This window comes from Carlito syrichta, unplaced genomic scaffold (assembly GCF_000164805.1).
Source record: "Carlito syrichta isolate Samal-C Ts95f unplaced genomic scaffold, Tarsius_syrichta-2.0.1 Scaffold304598, whole genome shotgun sequence".
NCBI lineage: Eukaryota > Metazoa > Chordata > Mammalia > Primates > Tarsiidae > Carlito > Carlito syrichta.
The window spans coordinates 761,660-767,307 of NW_007248694.1; the positions used below are offsets into that span (position 1 = coordinate 761,660).

General features: G+C 42.9%; 1 protein-coding gene across 2 annotated transcripts in view; it reads left to right on the forward strand.

The window, feature by feature from the left end:
- The window catches only part of WASF2 (WAS protein family member 2), an 82,801-nt gene that overhangs the window by 50,684 nt on the left and 26,469 nt on the right, over window positions 1-5,648 (forward strand). The window lies entirely within an intron of this gene.

Consider the following 5,648-nt stretch of genomic DNA (forward strand, 5'->3'; position numbering starts at 1 on the left):
AAAAAAAAAAAAAAAAGAACAAAGCTGTGATTATGGATCATGGCCTAAAGAGTAATCAAGGTAAGAACAAAAAGTGATGTTGCCCTCAAAATAGTAGAAAGTTACGGAATTAGAAGGTGTAAATGGTCCTTCTTGTATCTTGAACTCAAGGAGTAAGATACTAGAGTTTAGAAGTCGTGTTTCCTGGGCTACTGCCCCAAAGCCAAATCAAGACAAGGATTGAGTGTAGGCCCAGAGCTTGTGTCATTCCTTTTGAAATTGGCAATATCTCCTGCTTTTAGATCACAAGTAAGCTCTTTTTCTTGGTTCTCCCAGTCAGCTACTTTCTCTGTCCACCCCAGGAGTTCCATTTCTGTCCTGCTAGCTCCTTTGGACATTGTTTTCCTGACCTAAACTGATTTGTAGGTAATTCCTTGTGTTTGGAGAGAGGATGGTTATATTTGTTAGTTCAGCCCCACCCTGTATTTCAACAGGAAGTGGGTGGGTGCTTAAGCCTATAATGAAGCATTCCTTCTTGTAGTTGCTGCATGGTAGTGAGGACTGCTATGTACAAGAGTACATTCATGCTTTAAACATTTTATTTATTTATTTATTTATTTATTTTGAGTTGAAGTCTCACTCTGTCGCCCAGACTGGAGTGCAGTGGCCGCTCCTGGCCACCGCAGCCTCGACCTGCTGGGCTCCGGTGATCCTTCTGTCTCAGCCTTCCGTCTCAGCCTTCCGAGTAGCCGGAATTACAGGCATGCGCTACCACGCCCAGCTGATTTTTTGATTTATTGTAGAGATGAGGTCTCGCTTGCCCAGGCAGGTCTCGAACCCGCAGGCTCAGGCGATCCACTCACCTCAGCCTCCCAAAGGCACGGGATTACAGGCTGAGCCACCAAGCCCGGCTTGTCCCTTGTTTTGAAGTCAGATGATTATTTAATTTTTCAGCTGAAATTCTTGAACCCTATGGAATGCATTCTTTGATATAAAGAAATTCATCTCTTAAAAGAGGAAATTACAAAGTAAACCTCTTCTCATATGCCCCTATCCAAAGTGCTGTTAACTATAGAACAGGGGAAATGCTGAAGTGAAAGCAGAAGTCCTAATTGCCACACATGCAACATCCCCACGTTCCATCTACTGCTACTGCTGATCAGCATTTTGGGGGTATGTTTCAAAGACGAACTGCCTTGAGAAGCATTTCTGTTGTGATGGTTATTGCTGTAGCTCAGATATACTTGTTTTTTAGATTTGACCTTATAAATCTGCAGGTGTTATCAGTGACCTTGGCTCTAAATACAGCATTTTTATTTATTTATCATGATTAGCTAGTAGTAACATCATCACCAGAATAAGCAGTCATGTCCTCTGACAATAACAGGCATTCAGGGTGTGGGGAACAGGTGAGTGCATCCTCCCTCCCTCCCTCTTACCTGCAGCCCTCCCTTACTACCTGCAGCCCTCCCTTACTTTCTTAGCCTCACTTTCTTACTCCACCTCTAACCCCCACCTAACCTCAGTTCAGAAAGTAAGGTAGATGTCACATTCTCTTTTTGGACTTTACACTGACCAAATGTGATATGTAAATATTCCATGATAACTTCAAATATACAGACTTGAAGAATCTCATCTAAAAAGCCTCATCCAGTTTTTATTTCAAAGCATGAATCCCACCATGGCACTGTCAGTCCAGACTGATCAGTATACACCCAGGTCATGGCTAGGAAGAGATGCTCAAAATCTTCTATTTGTTCTCAGACTCATTCTCAAGTACCTTAGGCTGAAACTAGCTAGGGGCGAAGATGGGGGCCTGGATGTCTGGAACTGGTTTAAAAGCCAATTTTTCCTTTGGACTTTTTTGGGTGGCCAACTCACAGATCAGTCTGGAAGCCTCCCAGGGTGTAAATAACTTAACCCCTCTGTCTGAAACTTCCTTTGGACTACTCTGGATTACACGGGTCTTGATAACTAGATGACTGTAGACCTGGAGGAGGGGCTTGATTCGTGGCCATGATTCACCTCTCTCTGCAGTCCCTAGATGTACTTTTGATCGTGTGTTCAGAATGCAGGTGGATGTTGGCTAAGTGAGGAGATTGGGGCAGGTTAGGTAGAAGGAAATCTAGAAATTTTAGAGTTGGGAATTTTCTAAAAGATCATTTAGCTTAGTTCTTTTATTTTGTAGATTAGGAGACTGAAGTCCAGGATGAGAATTAAAACATCTTGATTTGAAAGACAGTGTAGAGGTCATCCCGTCTGACCTTTCCACACCTTACACACTAGGGATTTCCCCCCACAATAGGCCTGATAGCTGGTCATCCAGAGGATGGGACTGGGGAACTCATAACCTTATCTAAAGAGAACCCATTCTACTATAGGATAGTTCTAATTAAAATGACCTAGATACATTGAAATCTACTTCCCTGTAACTTTTATCTTCTCAGTGGTTCTAATTTAATTCCTCTCCTATTTAATATCCTCCAAGGTAAGAACTTCTCAAATCTCCAAATTAGCAAATACCACTATAGCATATGATTTCCCTAATCAAAGTAAAGGATGACGGAAAAAGACCTTCACTGGTCCCATAAAGACCAGGCATTCTACTCTTTCTTGTATCCAGAATTTCTTTTTTCACCTAAGAACCACTACTTCATTGGTTTCCTTCACTTTCTCTTTATTTCTGTCACTGGCACTAGCATTTAGCTCTTTTCATGACACTTTAATAAAGAAACATACATTTTATCACCTTGTGAACATAACTAGAAAATTATAAGGAGATAGCGGTAGGTGGGGCTGAAAGGCTAGACTCACCCCTGCAGCCTGTCTGTGGTTTCTTAGTTCATATTTGCTAGCTGTGGTGCTGTGGACCTCTCCATTTCTGCTTTCTCCTTCTCAGCCAAATTTCCCAATTGGTCTTCTTACTTTCTGCCTTCTCCTGCCCAAATATAACTTCTGTGCTTATGTTAGAATGATTTGTCTAAAATGTAAATGTGACCCTGTACTTCCTTAATTCAGTGGTTCCTCACAACCAGTACTCCACAGATTTTCCAGTAAAGTGCTACTGATGATAAAGAAGCCTTTCTAAACTGGAGTTCCATGAAAGAATTAAACCCTAATGCCATTTAGGCATCCATTGTATGCAATGTATTAACTTTTCTCCAGTGCACCTAGAATGGTTCTAGTTATGTATAGTCTTGAGACTTGCAAAAACAGTCCCTCTAATCATTTTTTGTTCTGCGGTTCAGATGAAAGACTAGAGGAGAAAGATAGTATATGTTCTTTAAGAGGTCATGAGCACAACTGGGAGCAACTTCCAGGAAAAACCTACCAAATTTCATTGAAGTCTAGAGTTTCATCTTTACATTTTTGTGTGAATATTGCATTCCGCTCATAATATGTCTACAGGTAAAAGTGTTTCTATAAGCCGGGCTTGGTGGCTTAGCCTGTAATCCCGTGCCTTGGGAGGCTGAGGTGAGTGGATTGCCTGAGCCCGCGGGCTCGAGACCCGCCTGGGCAACTTGGTGAGACCTCATCTCTACAATAAACCAAAAAATTAGCTGGGTGTGGTAGCGCACGTCTGTAGTTCCAGCTACTTGGAAGGCTGAGGCGGAAGGATCGCCGGAGCCCAGCAGGTCAAGGCTGCGGTGGCCAGGAGCGACCACTGCACTCCAATCTGGGCGACAGAGTGAGACTCCAACTCAAAAAAAAATAAAAACACTTTTTTTTTTTGAGTCAGAGTCTCACTCTGTTTTTATTTTGAGTCAGAGTCTCACTCTGTCGCTCAGGCTAGAATACAGCTTCACGCTCACATCTACAGCAGCTTCGGCCTTCTGGACTCAGGCAGTCCCTCCACCTCAGCTTTCCAAGTGGCTGGAACTACAGGTGCACGCCACCACGCCTGGCTAAATTTTCAAGTTGCCCAGGTTGGTCTCAAACCCCTGGGCTCAGGCAGTCCTCTCGTCTCCCAAAGTGCTGGGATTACAAGCATGAGTCACTGCACCTAGCCAAAAGTGGTTTTTTTTTTTGTTTAGTTTTTTGAGTTGGAGTCTCACTCTGTTGCCCAGACTGGAGTGCAGTGGCACGCTACCGGCCACCGCAGCCTGGACCTGCTGGGCTCCGGCGATCCTTCCACCTCAGCCTTCCAAGTAGCTGGAACTACAGGCGCGTGCTACCACGCCTGACTAATTTTTTTTAATTTATTTATTGTAGAGATAGGTCTTGTCAAATTGCCCAGGCGGGTCTTGAACCCGCGAGCTCAGGCCATTCACTCACCTCGGCCTCCCAAAGCACGGGATTACAGGCTGAGCCACCGAGCCCGGCCCCAAAGTGTTTTTTTTTTTTAATATTTATCAATGAGTAGAATTGATTCTATAGGAGCACTTGCTTATGGTTTGTGGAACTGCAAATAGCTATCTTTTTTCTTTTAAGCCTTGTAGTGGGCATTTTATATGCATTATATTGTTTAATGTCTCTAGGAAAATTGTCCAAGATTACACAGTTAATAAAATGTCAGAGTCAGGGCACTAACCCAAGTATTTCTCAACTCCAAAGTCCATGTATTTTCTACCACTTGAAACTAGATTGAGAGAGTCAAGATTCTGGAAGTCTTTTTGCCCGATTCTAAGTTTATCTTCACAGGAATGTTAAGATTTTTTTTCTTGGTCAAGTTACTATTGTGGTTCAGATCATGCATAATTCCATACTTGTGCAGAAGACAACCAACCCTTGATTATCCAAAAGAAAAATGAGCAATGGTGGTGGTGATTCCATATAACAAGGAATCCTGCCTCTCTTTGGTGGCTTTGAAACAAATAAAGTGATTTTAAAACATAGCAGGTGTACTTTTTAATTGTTTTGTATTGATGGATATTGACATAATGTTATTTATTGAGTATTTTCTAGCTGGTTATGGGAGCGACTTTTTGGCAAAAAGAAGCCGTCTTGCTATTGTAAACTTGATTACAGGTAAACCCTACCTAGATAACCTAGAGTTAACTCTATTTGTTTCTGCTTACCCAGGGCACTTGGAAAAGCATAAATGTTAAAGAACCAAGGTGTTAGAATTTGCTCTCTACCCTCAGTCTAACCTTTCTAATTTCTATTAGATGTCCAGAGGGAAAGTCTGGAATATCCTGTCAGTGGTCACATTCAACATAGAATCTCAAGGTGGTCTGGCTCTTTTAGCTCCTCTGAGAAGCTAAAACAAGTACTCAAGTAATTACTAATGGAGGGAGCCACAGTGACTGTTTTCAGTCATTTTTTGCTATACCCCAAACTTCTGGTTCTTCTAGAAAGTTTGACATTTGGGAATCTCAGGGCATCTAGAGGATGGTGTACAGAGCCCTACACATTTATTTGCAAGCTCCTGCCTTCTTTCCTGTTCTAAACTCTCTTTTCACCATCTGTTACTAAAGATTGTGTCTCAGTGCCTGATACCCTTTCTTTACATTAAGTAAAAGAGGGAAAGATGCTGGGCTCGGTGGCTCAGCCTGTAATCCCACGCCTTTGGGAGGCTGAGGTGAGTGGATTGCCTGAGCCCGCGGGTTCGAGACCCGTCTGGGCAGCGAGACCTCATCTCTATAATAAATAAAAAAATCAGCCGGGCGTGGTAGCGCATGCCTGTAATTCCGGCTACTTGGAAGGCTGAGGCGGAAGGATCGCCGGAG